This window comes from Mandrillus leucophaeus, unplaced genomic scaffold (assembly GCF_000951045.1).
Source record: "Mandrillus leucophaeus isolate KB7577 unplaced genomic scaffold, Mleu.le_1.0 Scaffold835, whole genome shotgun sequence".
Taxonomy (NCBI): domain Eukaryota; kingdom Metazoa; phylum Chordata; class Mammalia; order Primates; family Cercopithecidae; genus Mandrillus; species Mandrillus leucophaeus.
Window position 1 is genome coordinate 198,545 of NW_012109086.1, and position 20,481 is coordinate 219,025.

Genomic DNA, 20,481 nt, shown 5'->3' on the forward strand with positions numbered 1-20,481 from the left:
AGGCAGGAGAATGGCGTGAACCTGGGAGGCGGAGCTTGCAGTGAGCCAAGAGGGCACCACTGTACTCCAGCCTGGGCAACAGAGCAAAACCCTGTCTCAAAAAAACAAAAAGAAGAAGAAGATGGTTGGAAGTTCCCTGCACATGCGCAAGGTCAAGAGTAGCCTTTGCCTCTCCAGGGAGGTATCCTTCAGTCAGTTCTCTGCCCTGGGCCTGGTTAGGGAGACTTTCACTACTCAGTTCCTCACAGTCTGCTGGGCCCGCTGTCCCCAAGTAAACCTCAAGTCTTTTCCTAGACTGCCAGGTGAGGAGGGGTATTCAGGGGGCTAAATGCTCACATTTAGTTTCGTCTATGTCCCCTGGGGCCTCAGCATGTCTTCAGAGGCCCTGGTGCTTTCCATCTCTCAGATATGAGTTTGCTCTGCAAATGAGGGTGCTTTTAGTTGGCTCCTCCTGGCTAAGATTAGGTCTCAGCCTTTTCTGATTTGCTGGCTCCATCTGTTTTCCATCTTCAAGATTTCATAGGTATCTCTCCCTTCCTGTTCTTTGTTAGTTTATTCATACGTTAACTGTATTGAAAACTAAGTGGCATTCTATCATCAAGACAGTTAGAACAACTAGAATACTCCACCAGCATCTTTTGAGGTGCAACAATTCAATAGCTACTATGAATATACTGGAAAACTAAAGATGGGAAAGTATTCCCAAGATCATAAGCTTTTATTTGTCATAAACATAACTTTGAAGAAAATAAAATTCTGACCCTTTATTCAAAGATCATTTCACTTGATTACTTTACAGTTATGTCAGTCAACACACTAGCCACTGGGTCTTATGGGTTGAATACGGTCTTAAATTTCATTTACTGAAATCCTAGCCCCAAATACCTCTGAATGTGACCTTATTTGGAAACATGGTCACTGCTGATATAATTGGGAGGAGGTCATACTGGAGTTGGGTGAGTCCTTAATCCAATATGACTGGTGTCCTTCTGAGACCGGGAAATGTGAACAGACAGACATGCATGCACACAGAGGGAGCGCCACGTGAAGACTGAAGTTACGCTGCCAAAAGCCAAGAGCAAGGCCTGGAACAGACCCTTCGTCAGTGCCTTCAGAAGGAGCCCAGTCCTGCTAACACCTTGACCTGGGACTTCTAGCCTCCAGAGAAGTGAGACAATAAATGCTGTTGCTTAAGTCACTCCATTTGTGTCATCTTTGTTACGGCAGCTCTAGTAAACAAACACACTGGGTAAACAAGACTCAGTATGTGTATTTAGGGAGCATATATACTCTGAGACAGCATCCAATGTAGAGAAACAGGATTACAATGTAAGGTGCACACTGTGAATGTGAGGTGAGGACATGGCGACAGTGAGCATGCTGCAACTGAGAAGAGCTGTAACAGAGGCAGGCACGGACTTGGCACAGGAGAGCAACAGCTATGGGGGAAGAGGGGCTGGGCCTTCAGAATTCTTCGCCAAGGAAACTGTGCTTGGGCTCCCTTCCAGTGTGTGCACGACTGTGCCATGCATACTTTAGAGGGTAGAAGGGTGTGATCAGGAAAGATTAAGTGTAGACAGGAGGCCAGTTAGGAAGCCACTGCATTCATCCAGGCGAAAGATGATGAACAAAGGCAGGAGCAGTGTGAATACGAAAGGGACAAACGAGAAATACTTGAACAGGGGACATGAAGGAAGGGTCGGAATGAGTCCAGCTTTCTAATTCTGACAACTGGGAGAATGGCAAAGCTAACAGTCAAAGAAATCGAAGAGGGGTTGTAGGGAGGGGACTGAGGATTGGAGACTGATAAACTTCAGTTTTGAGTGCATCACACTGGAAGGACTCACAGCTTACCAAGTGCTGCATTTTCTGTCCACCAGACAAAAAAGAGAATGGACGTTCCAGAGGGTAATGTGAGCTGCAATTATGGATTTTCTATTCATCACCAGGCTGGAAGAATTTTAAGCCCAGAGATTAGGCAGAACCGCCTAGGGAGATTGTGCAATGTGAAAAAAGAAGGCAGTCCCTATTTTCTACAGGTATATTATTAATATTATAAGTTGGGAGTCGTTCTGAACAAATTCTGCATCCCATTCTTTTTGAAATATTTTGTTTACTTTTCATGTTGCATTTAAGATAATTTGAAAAGAAATATGAGGGAAGTTTCTCATACAAATCAGCTTTGGTTGTAACATTCAGAGAGTCATTTTTCTTAAAGTGCCATTATCTTACTCTAAAGTTAGAAAGATCCTATGCACTTTCTAGTCTGTCATCTCCTGAATAGTCGAGAATATGCACAACCCTAAATGTTTAATCTCTTTTTGCAGGAGGAATATGGTTTGCTCCAGAAATGATCTGTATTTGGGAGACTTTTACAGCTATGCTATTTAACACGAAGGCGGGGCCAGCCTGTGTTATTGAACTCAACTGGTTATTATTTTGTTAAATTTACGTAATTAATTGAATATTCAAGAAGAGGGCTTTTAACACTTGTGTCACTAACTTACAAATAAAATGAGCATTTAATACTGAAAAAAAAGAAAAAAAAAAGGACACAAATTATGACCGAGATACTTAAGTTTTTAACATCATTTTATTTTACTTTTCGTGTTATTTTAAATGTTGTTAAAAACTAAAGTATCTCGGTCATTCTGGAGTGTTTTCTTCATGGACTAGACTGCCTGAGGTCTCAAAATTTAAAGTTAGTAAAGCAGAGAAGATGACATTTGCTTTTCCTGGAAAACTTCTGGAGCAAGCCTGAGTATCTGGTGTTGCTTGCTCTAAGAACCTTCTTATTTCCTTCTAGTTTATATGCCTAGATGATTCTCATTGCTAATTCACTGTACGTGAACTCCTCAATCACGTCAAGAACGAAGTCAGAGATTTTCCCAAAGCTAGACTCTTCAGAGGTCTCTTACTCCCAATTTCAGCTAACTTCTTGGAAAACTCTACGTTTCCTTACCAGTGCTTGCAGCCTTCCCTGAACAATGATTTTCTTAAAATTGCATGGTTTTTTCCCCCCGGAAAAATCAAACCATCCTTTCCTTGTCCTAAAAATTCCTTCCTTTGATGACTTACAGATATCACCCAGACCAAGTTTAACCAAGTATGCTGAGTGAACGGGGTAATTTTGGGGCCATCTGAATTCAAGTTACAATAATATGCCTCATGCATCCACATTTTGTGACAAGTTCAGCGTCTTCACTCACTACACATACACACAGAAAACTACACATAAAAACTGCTTGGCTGGGAGCTTATCAGGCTTGAGTCTGTGCTCTGTATTTAATCTTTTAAAAGCAATACTTAAAATATTTTAATCTGATTTTAATCTGTCCTGAATACTATTCCTATTGTTTAAAAACAACACTAACCAACATGAGTTTCAATGACTTTTATCAATTCACAAGATTAATCTTTCAAAACGTTAGCCCAGCAGGATATTTTTTTAATGTAGATCCTGAGGAAGCTAATCAAGCCACAAATAATTCTTCTAATAGGGGTGGGGAGAAGTGGCTAGAGGGAAAAGCATTCTATAGCATTAAGAAGAAAGCCTCTTCAGAAGAGGATAAGGGGCAGGGTGGAGTCCAACCAATCACAGGGCGATCCTGCTATGAAATGTGGTTTCTGGTTCACTTGAAATCTGCCATGGTGTTAAATATTTACTACAAAAGATCACTTCAAAGCAACGTTCTCTTTTCCTCGTTTCCAACAAAGACTGAAAACTCAACTGCCTCTACATCATAGACAGGGAACAGGGAGCTGGAGTGTAAGACAAAAATGGAGACCCACACTCAGCCCCCTCGGGGAGACCACAGGCTCTCTTCACCAACTGAAGTGGGGCTGCCGCTACTTAGCCCCTGCTGCCAGATGTTCTAATTTCTTTAAAACCGGAGTGGAATTTTTATATTAAAACCCATGATCTTTGGAAATGGATATATTTACTTTGAATTTAAGATACAAGGAAGGTCAAACGGTAACAGCCAAATAAAATACAAGGACAGGTCACATTCTGCCTGCGGGCTGCAGGTCTTCAATCTCAACTTTACGTACTAGGTATCACAGTGAGGACGCTGATGACAGTTACTCTAAAATAATGAAATGCAAACACCTTACACTTAAAAGCCATAGTGTAAACTTAAATTAATTGTATTCTGTTCATTAGAAACTTACAGTAATTAACTTTAAAGCTCTATGGCATTTGAGGGTTAGAAGACAATATTGTTAAGATGACAAGACTACCTAAAACGATCTACAGATTCAATGCAATACTTCATGTCCCAACAGCATTCTGTTTTGTTTTTTTTACAGAAACAAAAAAATCCATCTTAAATCTCACAGTCTTGAGAAAGAACAAAGACACTTCCTGATTTCAAAACTTACTACGAAGCTACACTAATCAAGCAGTGTGATACTGACATAAAGACAGACATTTGGACTAGAGAGCCCCGAAATAAACCCTCACCTACATGGTCAATTGGTCTGCCAGGACAATTCAATGGGGATGCAACAAATGTTGTGACTGGATAGCAACTTGCAGAAGAGTGAAACTGGACCCTTACCTTAAACCATATACAAAATTGAACTCCATGTACCCTAGAACTTACAGTATTAAAAAAAAAAAAATTTGAACTCAAAATGGATAGAAGACCTAAGCTTAAGAGCTAAAACTATAAAACTCTTAGAAGACGACTTAGGAGAAAAGCTTCATAACATTACATTTCACAATGATTTCTTAAAAATGACACCAAAACTACAAGCAACAAAAAATAAACTGGAATTCATCAAAGTTAAACTTTTGTGCATCAAAGGACACCACTGAGAGTGAAAACACAAACTGCAGAATGAGAGAAAATATCTACAAATCACATATCTAATTAACATCCAAAATATATAAAGAAGTCCGACAACTCAACAATAGCAACAAAACCATCTAATTTGAAAATGGGGAGAGGACTTGAATAGACATTTTTCCAAAGAAGATACACAAATGGTCAACATGAAAAGATACTCAACATCACTAGTTATTAGAGAAATGCAAATCAAAACAATAAGATACTGCTCCACACCCATTAGGATGGCTATTACTTGAAAAAGGAAAATAATTGTTGGCAAGGATGTAGAGAAATTGGAACTCTTGTCCACTGTCAGTGGGACTGTAGAACAGTATAGTCACTGTGGAAAACAGTGTGGCAATTTCTCAAAAATTTAAACACAGAATTACTATATGATCCAGCAGTTTCACTTCTTAATAAATATCCGAAAGAACTGAAAGCAGGGACTCCCACATCTACATCTACACCAATTTTCATAGCAGCATTGTTTGTAGTAGCCAAAAGGTAGAAACATCCCCAAGTGTCCATTAACAGATGAATGAACAAAATGTGGTATATATGCACAATGGAATATTACTCAGTCTCGAAAAGGAATGAAATTCTGATGCACGAGCTTTGAAAATATTATACTAAAGAAAATACACCAAACTCAAAAGGACATATTTTATGATTTCACTTACTTGAGCCCTAGAATAGGCAAATTCATAGAGAGATTACCAGGAGCTGGGGGATCGAGGGGAATAGAAAGTTAGTGTCTAATGGGTACAGGGTTTCTGTTTGGAGGAAAAAGTACTAGAAATGGACAGCGGAGATGGTTGCACAACACGGTGGATGTCCTTAATGCCACCGAATTGTACACTTAAAAATAGTTAAAATGAAAGTGTTCCCGCTTCAATACTTTGGAAGACTATGAGAAGGAATGGTGTTAATTCTTCTTTAATGTTTAGAATTCTCCTGTGAAGTCTTCTGATCCTGAGCTTTCCTTAGTTGGAAGTTATTTTTTTATTTTTTTATTTTTTGGTTTTTTTTTTTGAGATGGAGTCTTGCTCTGTTGCCCAGACTGGAGTTCAGTGGCACCATCTCAGCTCACTGCAACCTCTGCTTCCCAGGTACAAGCGATTCTCCTGCCTCAGCCTCCCAAGTAGCTGGGATTACATGCACGTACCACCACGCCTGGCTAATTTTTTTGTATTTTTAGTAGAGACGGGGTTTCACCACGTTGGCCAGGCTGGTCTCAAACTCCTGACCTCAGGTGATCAACCCACCTCGGCGTCCCAAAGAACTGGGATTACAGGCATAAGCCACTGCACTCAGCCTGTTGTGAGGTTTTTGATTACTGACTCAATCTTCTTATTTGTTATTGGTCTGCTCAAGTTTTCTATTTCTTCGTGATTCAGTCTTGATAGTTTGTACGTTTTTAGAAATTTATCAATTTCTTCTAGGTTACCCAATTTTTTGGTATACAACTGTTCATAGTACTCTCATGATACTTTTTACGTGGTATCAGTTGTAATGTCTCCTCTTTCATATCTGATTTTGTGTCTTCTGTTATTTCTTAGTCTGGCCAAGGGTTTTTCAATTTTACTTATCTTTTCAAAAACCCAACTTTAACTTTGATTTTTTTCTATTTTTTTTTCTACTCTGCTTTCATTTATTCTGCTGCAAATTATTTTCTTCCTTCTGCTCACTTTGGGATTAGCTTATTCTTTTTCTAGTTTGAGGGGTACAGTTAGGCTGTTTGAGATCTTTCTTATTTTTTAATGTAGGCATTTACTGCTATTAACTTCCCTCTCAGTGCTGCTTTTGCTGCATCCCAGGGGTTTTGGTATGTTGTGTTTTCATTTGTTCAAAACATTTTCTAATTTCCCATTTGATTTCTTCTTTGGCTCAATGGTTAAGAGTGTTGTTTAACAAGGGTGTGTTTAATTTCCACTCATCTTATGAAGCCAGTATTACCCTAATAACAAAATAGGACTAAGACACTACAAAAAAAGAAAACTATAGATCAAAATCCTCGATGATCACAGATGCAACGGTTCTCAACAAAATAGTAGCAAATGGAATCAGACAACACATTAATAAGATCATACACCTGATAAAGTGGGATTTATCCCTGAGATGCAAGAATGGTTCAACATATACATACCAAAAAATGTGGCATATCACACATTATCAGAATGAAAGACAAAAATCATATGATCCCCTCAAAAGATGCAGAAAAAGCATTTTTAAAACTTCAATCTTGTTTCATAATAAAATTCTCAACAAATGGCCAGGCACGGTGGCTCACGTCTGTACTCCCAATATTGTGGGAGGCCAAGGCAGAGGTATCGTTTGAGCCCAGGAGTTCAAAATCAGCTTGGGAAACATGGCAAAACCAGTATCTATACACACATACCAAAAAAATTAATTAGCCAGACATGGTGGTGCACACCTGTGGTCCCAGCTACTCTGGAGGCTGAGGTGAGAGAACTGCTTGAGCCTTGGAGGTCAAGGTTGCAGTGAGCCATGATTATGCCACTGCACTCCAACCTGGGCGACAGAGTGAGACTCCATCTCAAAAATAAATAAATAAAAAATAAAATGGTAATGAAAAAAGTAAAATTAGACAAATGGGACTACGTCAAACTAAAAAGCTTATACAAAGCTTTGGCAAAAGAAACAATAAAGTAAAAAGGCAACTTACAGAATGGGAGAATATATTTGCAAACCCTCTACCTGATAAAGAATTAATATGCAAAATACATAAGGAACTCAGAAAACTCAAAGGCAAAAAAACCCCAAAAGCCTGATTTAGAAAATAAGCAAAGGGCTTGAATAAACATTTCTCCAAGAAGACATATAAATGACCAAGAGGTACACGAAAAGATGCTCAATATCACCAATTACCCAAGAAATGCAAATTAAAACATCCTCTCACACCTATTAAAATGGTTATATATTTATAAAAATAAGTATTTGCAAGGATGTGGAGAAACTGGAACTCTTATATGCTGCTAGTGAAAAAATGGTGCAGCCGCTACGGAAAATAGTATGAAGGTTCTTAAGAAATTAAAAGTAGAATTACCATATGATCCATCTATCTCACATCTGGGTATACTGCCAAAAGAATTAAAATCATTATCCCAGACAGACAGATGCATTCCCAAGTTCACTGCAGAATTACTGACAATAGCCAAGACACGGAAACAACCTGAATGTCCACTGAGAGATGAATGGATAAGGAAAATGTGATATACACATAAAATGGAATATTGTTCAGCCTTAAAAAAAAAAAAAATGTAAATCCTGCCACATTCAACAACATGGATGAGCCTGGAGGACATTATGCTAAGTAAAATAAACAAGTCACAAAAAGACAAGTACTACATGATTCCACTTATATGGGATATCTAAAATAATCAAATTCACAGAACTGTCACTAACACGGGCTGAAGGGAGGAATAAACAGTTGCTGTTCAACAGGTATAAAGTTTCCATTTTGCAAGATGCGTAAGTTCTAGAGATTTGCTGTATAACGTTTTATTTACAGTTAACAATACTGCATTGTGCACTTAAAAATTTAAGAGCAGATCTCATGTTAAGTGTTCTTACCACAAAAAAATGTTTTAAGGCAGGGCTTAGTGGCCCACACCTGTAATCACAGCACTTGGGGAGGCCGAGGCAGGACTGCTTGAGGCCAGGAGTTCAGGACCAGCTTGGGCAACAGAGCAAGTCCCCATCTCCACAAAAAAAATGTGGTCCCAGCTACTTGGGAGGCTGAGGCGGGAGTCATTTGAGCCCAGGAGGTCGAAGCTCTAGCGAGCTATGACTGTGCCACTGCACTCTGGCCTGGGCAACAGAGTGAGACCATGTCTCAAAAAGAAAAGTTTTAATGGTTAATATATTTTGTGTGTATTTTACCAGACACACAAAAAGATTTGTGGACTTTAGGGTATTCAATTTAGAAAATGCTTACGTTTTGTGGCTGACAAGTGTAAAACATCTGGAAGGAAACACTATAAATCAGTAAGAAAACAGATAAGCTAGATTTTAAAAATCTGTATATGAAAAGCTTCCACCACCTCTTTCTGGGGATGCTGTCTATAGGCAATGAGTCTGACACACTGTCACAGGCTTTCCTACAATACAGCCTCTAACAAAACTAGGTGTCCCAAATGCACCAACATCTGCAGTGGCGTGTGCCCAGGCTGACTTAGAGGGCTTCATGCTGGGAGACCGGGAGTTCCTATGAGGTTATCCAAAACAAAACACGTGGCATTGGGGCCTATGGTGGTTCCATTTGTTTTGTGTTTGTTTGTGACCAGATCAAGCGTGCTTTCCTTATTGAGAAGCAGAAAATCAGTGTTAAAGTATTAGAAGCACAAGCACAGAGTCAGAAAATTAAATAAAAAACTGAGGCCAGATGAGGTGGCTCATGCCTGTAATCCCAGCACTTTGGGAGGCTGAGGCGGGTGGATCACCTGAGGTCAAGAGTTCAAGACCAGACTGGCCAACAAGGTGAAACCCCGTCTCTACTAAAAATACAAAAATCAGCTTGGCATGATGGCTGGCACCTGTAAGCCCAGCTGCTCAGGAGGCTGAGGCAGGAGAATCACTTGAACCTGAGAGGCAGAGGTTGTAGTGAGCCAAAATCGTGCCACTGCACTCCAGCCTGGTCGACAAGAGCAAAACTCTGTCTCAAAAACAAACAAAAAAATGAGGTTTTGAGTAATAAAAATTAAAAGGCTAAATTAATAAAACCTGTATAAGAAGACGGAAAAAGTGCTGACTACCATTTCTCCAACAGAAAAAGTTTCTTCTAGTTATTATATCATCTTAGGAACCATATAGTGCCTTCAGCTATGGTGTTATTTGTTCTGTCACAATGCCCTGCATATAGCAATTTCATAAATGTTTGCTAATAATGATGACTATGAAGAGCCTCAAATGAACCAATGACCACAGTCTTCCACTTTCGATCAAGTCCTTTCTAGAGGTTCTTTTAAATGCCAATGAGATACAGCTACAATGATTTTTTTAAAAAGATATCCACAGCATGCTGTTTACATTAGAGAAAAATGAGAAACTTACATGTTCAGTTATAAAAGAATCAAATAAATTACAAAATAGGCAGTCCTCTACTTTCACATAAGGTGTATTTCTGTAAACATGAACAAGTTCCAAACATATGCATGTTATTTGGGGATTCTGCTACCAGCAAGCTAGTAATTTATCAGATCCCAATTACTTCCAGTGTTTTAGGGGGAAAAACGCCCTTGAAAATTTATTTCCAGCATTTTATAGCCATTCCTTAATTTCTTCCACATAATTGAGCCCACTGAGTATTTACGTAAGTTCAAAGAAACTACCTAGAAAAACACCAAAAAAGCAGCAATTACCACCATGTGCTTATCAATAAAATAAATATTTTTCCCTCCTTTTTATCACTCTTATAAAATGAGGGCAAAATGCAGTAAAATATTCAAGTAACAGTTCAATACTATTGCAAATATCCAATCACTGGCTAGTAGGCAACATCCCTATGCAATAACTCAAAATGTTCATATAATAGTTTACTCGAATCCAAATTCACAGTATGAATAGCTATTTAGAGGGATGAATGCTGTACATTTCAAACTGCAGGGTGTTCGAAAGCCCCAAACCATGAAGGGTGATGCCCAAAAAAGCTATACACGTCATAAAATATGTAATGGCCTGGAAATTGTTCAGTATGTTAAACGAAGAAAAAAATGGGTTATACACACATAAGGGGAAATCTACTCAGAGAAGTGAAGATGCACAGAAAACAAAACCAGAAAAACAAAAGTTTTTTATCTGAAGGGTAAACTGCAGTTTTGTTTTTTGGGGGTTTGTTTTTTGTTTTGGCCAAAACTGTATTTTCTAAATTTTTCGTAATAACTTGGAGAACTTAAAGGTTTGGAGTTTGTAGCTCAAAGCGTATGAATCTAGAAAGATAAATCAGAAACTGACAGGACTCTACAGAGTTCAGTTTATAGTCATCACAGTCCAGGAATTTACAGTAAGATCCTGGATTGCTAGTGTCCTCAGGCTCCAGGTAGAATGAAAACTTTTCTCTGGAACACACATTAGCCTAGACCTCAAATTAATCAGTCTGTAAGCACCTGTATAAATAAGATGTCTGGCCAGGCATGGTGGCTCATGCCTGTAATCCTAGCACTTTGGGAGGCCAAGGTGGGTGGATCACTTGAGGTCAGGAGTTTAAGACCAGCCTGGCCAACATGGTGAAACCCCATCTCAACTAAAAATACAAAAATTAGCCAGACATGGTGGCTGGCACCTGTAATCCCAGCTACTCAGGAGGCTGAGGCAGGAGGCACCTGAACCCAGGAGGCAAAGGTTGAGCCAAGACCACACCACTGCACTCCAGGCTGGGCAACAGGGTAAGATTGTGTCTCAAAAAATAATAATAGTAATAAAGGCAATGCTCCCTCCCCCCAAAACTTACGAGGCTATTAACTTTGAAATCAGAACTTGACAAGTATATTACAAAAACAGAAAAATTACAGGTCAAACTCACTTATTAGTAAGGAAGCAAAACTCCCGAACAAAATTTTTGCAAACCAAATCCAGGAAATAAACCAAGTCTGGTTCATTTCAGGAATGCAAAGTTTCTTACACACTGCACTATCAGAATTAAATTCGTATGATCATCTTATACTTGTCAAAAAAAGATGTTTGAAAAAAACTCAACATTCATTCATGACAAGAATCTTTGGCAAACTTAGAATATAAACTCTTCCCTATCTGATAAAGGGTCTGGTATCTATAAAAAAACTACAAGTATCATATAAATTGTAAAAACAGTTTCCCTCTGAGAGAAGTCAGACTAAGATACTAGCTACTATCATTTCTATCTGAACATTTTAAATGGGACAGCAAAGCAAGAAAAAGAAATAAAAGTTACAAAGATTGAATGGAAAGAAATAGAACTGTCACAATTCACAGAATATACTCAGAAAAATTCAAAGTTACAGATAAACTATTATAATTAGTATACAAGTTTAGCAAGGTTACTGGATACAAGCTCAATCTGAAAATATCAATTGCATTTTCCACAACCACACAAACCAACAACAAAAAATCTTAAAGATGCCATTTATAATAGCATAAAAAAGATCAAATACCTGTGAATAAATCTAACAAAAGATATACAAAATCTCCATGCAGAAAGCTACCAAACATTGAATGGAGAATTATAGAGGGCCTAAATAAAATACATGTCATGGGCCGGCACAGCGGCTCATGCCTGTAATCCCAGCACTTTGGGAGGCCAAGGCAGGAGGATCATTTGAGGTCAGGAGTTTGAGACCAGCCTGACCAACACGGTGAAATGCCCTCTCTACTATAAATACAAAAATTAGCCAGGCATGGTGGTAGGTACCTGTAATCCCAGCTACTCAGAAGGCTGAGGCAGAAGAATCACTTGAACCCGGGAGACAAAGGTTGCAGTGAGCAAAGACTATACCACCGTACTCCAGCCTGAGCGACAGAGCAAGACCCTGTCTCAAAAATAAATAAATAAATAAATAAAATACATGCCATGTTCCTGGATTGGAAAACTCGGTACTTGAAAAATGTCAGTTTTCCCCCAACTAAACTATAGACCCAAAGCAAAACCAAAATCCTAACAAGAAGCTGTTTTGGCAAAATGTGGCAAATTTATGTGAAAAGAAAAGGGTTAAGGGAAGAGCTAAGATGCTATTCAAGACAAGCAAGGTAGAAGAGCTTGATCTAGTAAATATAAAATGTTATTATACAATAATTAAAACAATGTGGAGTTGGTGCAAGGATAAACAAAGAGATCAATGGAATAGAAGGGAGAACGCAGGAACAGATTCACACATAGGGAGATACTTGATTACAAGGGTGAAAGAGCCAAGCAGAAGGGAAAGGATGACTTGACAATAAATGGTGCAGGCCAGTATCCATAAACAGAAATGAAATGGTCCCTAACTTCACATCTACACAAAAATCCAGGTAAATTATTGCTCCAAATGTGAAAGGCAAATCAATAAAGTTCCTCATTGACAATATAGGAGACTATCGTTATATCCTCAGGGTAGGAAAAGACTTCTCAAATGGGATATACAAAAAGCACCTACCATAATAAACAAAAAAAAAAGGAAAGAAGAAACTAAAAGATTAGACATTAAAATTAAGACCTTCTTCAAAAGACATCATTAAGAGAGTGAAAAAGCAAACCACAGAGAGAACAGCATTATCTTAATAATCTCAAACTGGAAACGACTCAAACGTTGCATCAACAGCAGAACAAACGGAGGTTTATTCATATAATGGAGTACCATGCAGCAACGGAAATGAGTGAGCCACAGCTACACTCAATACACGTGGCTGTCAAAAATGTGTATAGTGAAAGAGACCAAATGCATAAAAATATATACTGAATGATTCCACTTATATGAAGCTAAAAAAAAGAAAAAAAGGAAAACTGAACTACAGTGTTTACAGATGAATGCATGGGAGGCAATACTATAAGGAAATACAAAAAGTGATACCATAAAGTCAGGGGAGCAGTTAACGGCTAAGCGAGGAAGGAAATACTGGCAGTGTTTTATTTCTTGACCTCAGTGGTAGTTACACAAGTGTTTCATTTACAAAAACAAACTGAGATTTTTTTTTTTCTTTTGTGTACTTTTAAATTTTGAAAAGCTCAAAAATACTCAAGGGCTTTCAATACTGGGTAGAAGCAGCAAGGGTGGCTGGCACTTTCAGTAAGGGGCTATCTTATCTTTACTTTCAGTTCAAATAGCTTGACATTCTTACCTTCTAAAATCATCACAGTATGCACAAACAATTAACACTATGTGTTGATAAATGTGTGTTACAACTCTGACAACAGCCTAAGCAAATGTAATGAAAACATGAATGGAAATGTAAACTCCTACCTCAAGAGTTACTTCTTAAAAGTTCAAATGAGGCTTTTATTGGTAATGTTATATTTCTGTATCCAGTGGTTTTTTTTTTTAAGGCTAAAACATACATGAGAAATGTTAAGATTCAACAAAACTGGGGCCTGGACATAGGGTCTTTTTTACATGTTTAACTATCCTATGTGGGGAATGCTCGTAACTAAAGGGAGTAAAATAAAAGCTCTAATAGCTCACCCCTCCGGATAAAAATCCTGCTTCAGCCTAAGCAAGTTACATGTTTAGCCTTCCAGAGACAAGCATAAAATATGTGACTATACTAACGATCTTTACTACCACCACTAATCTCACATTTTCTTATCTAGGCGAAATACCTCCCTCACAGTCCATTCACGTTTTATGTCAAATTTTTCACATTCTTCACCATTCTAGTCATTCTGTCCTGGATAGCATTATCCCTTTAAAATGATAGCATTATCCCAGATCTAACAAATGCACTGTGATGTCTCAGACGTCTCCATTTTGCCAGCTAACTTAACCCACAGGTAATTTCTTCAGAAGACATTACTTCCTTCTCTTCCAGCCACCCCAGCTACATAACTTCCCAGACAGGCAATGCCCCTGTAGCAGACACTGGATTCTCACCAACATCCACAGCTTTCTTTTCCAACCAAGCCCAACTTTTTGTTGTTGTTGTTGTTAAGAGGTATCACCATCTGATAAGCCCAACCTGATTGGAGGCTGCACCCTCCTCCTCCTGGCCACATGCTTCAGAAAGTAGACCCTGAGAAGTCTAAGCTTGTGGAGGCAGTACCATTCCCCTTGCCAAGGCCTACTCTGGCTAGAAGCATCTGATACACTTCTGTCCAGTGACACCTGAGGGGTCCTATGCTGGTGGGCTTTGAGAAAGGTGTATTCACTCTTAAAAGGAGATATATACAGGAAGAGACGATCTCTTCCTCCTCTGGACATTATCGTATCAGAGCATGTCCCCTGGTGTTGCAGTAGCAATTCCACAACCACTAGGGAAGTGCATCCAAGGAAGGCAGGGTAGAAAGGGGGTGGGGACAGCTCAATTAAGCAACCTGTAAGTGCCCCAACTCCACATACTAAGTAATATTTTTCTGGACCACAATCTTACCCCCATCACACTGGTCACTGGCCACTGAGTATCTGGTGCTGGCAGCCTTCTCTCTTCCAAATAATCCCACACCTTGATTTTGATAAAAATCTCTACAGGGAACCATAATTTCTTTTCTTAAAACTGTAGGTCAGAATACAAAAATGATGCCGTTTACTACTAAAAAAAGAGAACTTGAACATAATATAAAAAGACACAAAAGAGCTGGGCCCGCAGTGGCTCATGCCTGTAATCCCAGCACTTTGGGAGGCTGAGGCAGCTGCATCACTTGAGGTCAGGAGTTCAAGACGAGCCTAGCCAACATGGTGAAACCCCATCTCTACTAAAAATATAAAAATTAGCCGGGCATGGGGGCACACACCTGTAATCCCAGCTTCTCAGGAGGCTGAGGCACGAGAATCGCTTGAACCCAGAAGGCAGAAGTTGCAGTGAGCCAAGATGGCACCAGTGCACTCCAGCCTGGATGACAGAGTGAGACTCTGTCTCAAAACAAACAAAAAGGACCAAAAAGTTTTTAAAAATCAGTGAATATCATTTGAATGATGCAAAAGAAAGAAAAATCAATGGAAAATGTAAAACAGCAAAGTCCCCTGTAATTACATACTTCAAAGGGTCACTGTTAACCATATGGTTTACACTGATTCATAACATATCAGAACTTGTATGAAATTAGTTTCTGTTAAGGGAAACACTCATGCCAGGTTTTGGTTATGTGAAAGACAGGTAGACATGAGTAAAAAGACATCCGCACCCAAAAGGCAAACATGAACCACGCTGACAGGACAGAGCAATAGGCTTAAATAGGAAGGGCAGACTCCTTCCCTTAGTCAAGCTGTGTGATGTTCAACCCTTGGCCTCTCCCGACTCCCTTTTTAGGTAGGGATAAGAATACCGAATTCACCAGACTGTCAGGGACTTATGTAGATAATTTACCCAAAGAGTTTGTTTTGTTTTTCTCTCCTTGTACATTAGAATCATCCAGGGAGCTTTTGAAACTGAGCATCCCAGAGGTACTCAATGACAATCTCTGGGGTTAGGGCCTAGAAATCATACACAACTGCATTTCGCAAAGGAAAAAGCACTATCCACATTTGTTTTTACTACTGCACTGTTTAGCACCTAGCACAGAACCATGTAAAAGGGGTTTAATAAATACCAGTAGGATGAATTACAAATGAAAAGTCAGCTGATTTTCTAATCTTCATCTTTAAACAAATAGATTACAGTTATGTTTCAAAAGACGGCATTTTGAAAAAAATATCTTAGCCAAGTGTAGTGGTATGCACTGTACTCCTAGTCACTCGGGAGGCTGAGGCAGGAGGATCACTCGAGCCCAGGAGTTTGAGGCCGCAGTGAGCCATGGCTGTGCCACTGCACTCCAGCCTCGGTTAACAGTGAGACCGTCTCAAAAAATAAAAAATAAAAGTAAAGACTTCACGATGCTTACGTAAGAAAAATTCCCTCAGCAAAAGCAATTATTACTTGTACTTGACACAAAGGACTGAAACTCACTTCTACTTGAATGTGCCTACATAGTCCACCTTCCATCTTAGGCCATAAATCAACGTACAATACACTAAATTTAATTAAGTTTCAAGATAATCTAGTTTATCTCTCTAAAAACCAACCCATGAAAATTGAATTACAGGCAATTTAGAATCCTCTCTCAACTAGCCCCTCCATGGAAACTACAATTACTGTACAAAGATTTACCCTTACTTTCTGTCACACAGAAAACATTATTTTCTTTGAGTAGTTCATGTTAGCATAATTTGTAATAGTAATTGTTAGGTGCTGGCTTCAATATGCAGTGGCCATTTTTATAAAATTTATGTACACGATATATCTATTAATAGAAGGGTATACAACATTATAGTAAGGTTTCCCTGGGTAATATGATTTTAGGTCATTTTTCATTTCTTATTCTTCATCTGTACTTTTAAATTTCTTACAATGAATATGTACTACCTATAAAATTCTTCTGTTATTTTAGAAAGAAAATCCAAAAGCCTGAGAATTTAGTAAGGGTAAATAGAATTCATTAATTAAACAATCTTGAAAGGGGCCAGGTGCGGAGGCTCACACCTGTAATCCCAGCACTTTGGAAGGCCAAGACAGGCGAATCACAAAGTCAGAAGTTTGGGACCAGCCTGGTCAACATGGTGAAAACCCGTCTCTACTAAAAATACAAAAATGAGCCGGGCACGGTGGAGGGCTCCTGTAGTCCCAGCTACTCGGGAGGCTGAGGCAGGAGAGTCATTCGAACCCAAAAAGCAGAGATCACAGTGAACTGAGACCGCGCCAGTGCACTCCAGCCTCAAAAAAGAAAAACAAAACAACAACAACAACAAAAAACATGTTTTCAAATGCTATAAAGAACATGATTGGGTCAACAAACTAGAAAACCGACAACAAATAAAATCCAAGTATTGTATCAATGTTAAATTTCATTAGGTTGATGACTGTACTAAGACTTATGTCTTTGGCTCTTAGAAAATATATGCTGAAGTTCTCTGGGGTAAAGGGGATGATGTACGCACCTTACTCTCAAATAATTTGGCCAAAAATGCAATAATAGATAAAGCAAATGCTGACTAGAAAAAATGTTAACAATTCGTGAATCTGAGTAAAGAGTATGAAAATTGTATAATTTTTGCATTTTTTAATAAGATTTGAGACAGTCTTGCTCTGTCACCCAGGTTGGAGTGCAGTGGCGTGATCTTGGCTCACTGTAATCTCCACCTCCAGGGTTAAAGCGATTCTCCTGCCTCAGCCTCCTGAGTGGCTGGGATTACAGGCACGCGCCACCACGCCCAGGATGGAGTGCAGTGGTGTGATCTCACCTGACTGCAAGCTCCGCCTCCTGAGTTCACACCATTCTCCTCCCGAGTAGCTGGCACTACAGGCGCCCGCCACCACGCCCGGCTAATTTTTGTATTTTTAGTAGAGACAGGGTTTCACCGTGTTAGCCAGGATGGTCTTGATCTCCTGACCTTGTGATCCACCCGCCTTGGCCTCCCAAAAGTGCAGGCGTGGGCCACCGTGCCTGGTGATTAAAGTTATTTCTAAGTAAAACATTTTTAATTGAAAAAGTTTAAAAATCAACACATTCAAAATTGTTCTAACAAAAATACTTGTTAGAACAAGAATACTTGTTAGAATCATGTTGGGCCAACTTCTAGCAAGACTTTATTTGGAAAAATATATTTTAAAAATTGTGCTAATAAAAACATATGCAGGACCAACTTTAAGCAAAATTTTAAATCAGCACCATCTAACGGAAATACAATGTGAGCCACATATATAGTATTAAATTTTCTAGGAACCATATTAGCGTTAAAAGAAACAGGTGAAATTAATTTTAATGTTTTGTTTAGCCCATATCTAAAGTATTGTTTCAATTTAATCAATACAAAAATTGAGATTTTAATTTTTCTACTAAATCTTCAAAATCTGGTGTGTATTTTATACTTCCAGTACATCTCAATTAAGAAGCTAAATTTTCATCTTGATCTACATTTAGATTTCATAAAATGTACAGTTTAAAAGTAGATTCGCATAACAAAATTATTTCAGTTAAAAGTTTTCCAACCACTGAATCAGTTTTTAAATGTAAACTTAAATTAATTAAAATTAAATAAAATGAAAAATTCACTCCTCAGTCACACTAGTCACCCTACAGGCTCAATAACCACATGTGGCTTGTGGCTACACCCTAGGAAAGTCCGGCTTTAGATAGTAAAACAAATTCCCTCTACAAAAGGAGGAATTAACTGATAAAATTTAAGTTTATAGTATTTATCAAACGATTTTTAAAACGTAGTTATGATAAAAATAATGGGCAGGGTGCCGTAGCTCACGCCTGTAATCCCAGCAATTTGGGAGGCCGAGGCAGGCAGATCACCTGAGATCAGGTGTTCCAGACCAGCCTGGCCAACATGGTGAAAGCCTGTCTCTACCAAAAATACAAAAATTAGCTGGGCGTGGTGGCGGGCGCCTGTAACCCCAGCTACCTGGGAGGCTGAGGCAGGAGAATCGCTTGAATCCGGAAGGCGGAAGTTGCTGGGAGCCGAGATCCCACCATTGCACTCCAGCCTGGGACAGAGCGAGACTCCGTCTCAAAAAAAAAAAAAACAACAAAAAGACGATATTCCTATCAGAAGCACACCAAGGTTTCTCTCCAAGGTGCAATTAGACATCTCCCATACCACCTGTCAGAAATACCAACACAAAGCCTTCTCTACTCTGCCTCAGTTGTCATCCTTTAATCTGGATTTAAGTTTCCTGAAAATTGGCAATCAAATGGCCTTCTTTCTTTCAAATGTGGCAGAACACACTCAAGTTCCGGTTCTCAGGAGCCTAGTCATCTACCGCATAGTATGCGGGGTTTCAGCACAATACTGTCTCAGTCAGAAATGGGAGCATGCACACACGAGAACTTGTGTCGGATTTAAGAGAGGAAGTGACCCTGAGTCCAGAGGTGTTGTTTTTTTTTTTAAACAGGTGTAAGAGATTAATTCAGTGAACACCAAGCAACACTAAAGATTTGCCAATCAATAATTCTGTGCCAAGCAACTTGATCAGGGATTTGGCCAGAATCCCTTTGGCTAATCTCAATCAGGGCCTTCCCAAAGACATCCTGATTTAGGCCATTCTCATCTAAATTAAGCTTCGACAGTCCCTTGCCTGACAGCAAATAAACAAAATCAAATTATATTCATGTGAATAAAATTCTGATAGCTTGACAAAAGGCCCCTTGAAAGATCATTTAGTAAGTCTGAGCAAAAATACAGCTCCAAAGAACAGGAGGTACCATAAAATCATTTCTCAGAAATGTTTAATTCCTTTCTTCAGTCATACTTTTCAAGTGAACAACGCTGTGACTAACAATCAAATTTAATACACAACAACGAATTCTGTTATTATTTTTTCTCGCTGCACAAGTATTAACGAATTCTTTAAAACTGCGGAGTCCTTTACTGTGAATTCACTAATGCCTGAAATTACTCATACCAGTGGGAAGCGGGGTGCGAGTGTGAACGATGGTTTCTGACACCCGACCCACTAGTGAAGTCCCATCTTCCATACAAAATCCTTTATTTCTTCTCCCCATCTCACTCACCTAGCTGTTTTCATGCGACATCATATCAAGGATCACAGATACAACTCTGACCACTGTGTGGACACTGAAACAATCGCAATCCAAAATCCTCTGTAGATAAACGTTAACTATTTCTCCTTAAAGCTGAACTCCTTTCTTACCCTCACAGTCACAAAGCTTTAAACAGGATGAATACAAAGGTTTTAAGCCGTTCCATCAGAGAGGCTTTTTACTAGATTTATTTTTACCCGTGGAAATACTTGAACATTCTGTAGAAGTAAACACATTCTAAACCTGACGTCTTTAAAAGAAAGCTCCCAATTAATGCCTAATCAAATCCAGTCTTCAGGTCTCTCTGAAATTAGCTAAGTAGGCAGAAACCAATTGTAATTTTTAAAAGAGCGAAGAGGGAGAAGAAATAAACGACACCAGAACTACACATTCCAGTCCAGCAGTTCAAGCACTACTTCGAGAAGGGAAGTAAAGATCAAG

At 39.0% G+C, this 20,481-nt stretch overlaps 1 protein-coding gene across 2 annotated transcripts in view; it reads right to left on the minus strand.

Annotated features, from left to right (window-relative positions):
- Positions 1-20,481, minus strand: part of APLP2 (amyloid beta (A4) precursor-like protein 2) — a 72,175-nt gene that overhangs the window by 50,984 nt on the left and 710 nt on the right. The window lies entirely within an intron of this gene.